We start from the raw sequence: 358 nt of genomic DNA, 5'->3' as shown, positions 1-358 counted from the left end.
TTGTTTAAAATCAAAGAACGTTTTTAGAGAGATAAAACCGTGTTTGAATTCGTATATCATGCAAGGGCGCTACTGAAACAATTCAATATATATAGGGTCTCGATAAAATTGTTCGGGATTACGTTTAAACATTAAATTTAATGTTTTTAAAGTGATAATAATGTTATTAAGTGAGATTTATGTTTGTTAAACAAATTTTAAGTCTAGGGGCAAAATCATAATTTCATTAGGGGGTGACGATAAAATGAAAAGGGTGGCGATGAATAATATTGCCCTTATTTTAATTGTTGGAAATGCAATGTTTGTGTAATTGATTCGAGCTTGTTAGTTATTTTGATTTTAATTTTTGTGGCATTGG

This window comes from Amaranthus tricolor, chromosome 13 (assembly GCF_026212465.1).
Source record: "Amaranthus tricolor cultivar Red isolate AtriRed21 chromosome 13, ASM2621246v1, whole genome shotgun sequence".
In the NCBI taxonomy this organism is placed as follows: Eukaryota; Viridiplantae; Streptophyta; class Magnoliopsida; order Caryophyllales; family Amaranthaceae; genus Amaranthus; species Amaranthus tricolor.
The sequence above is the reverse complement of the archived record's forward strand: the minus strand, read 5'-3'. Positions refer to the sequence as shown.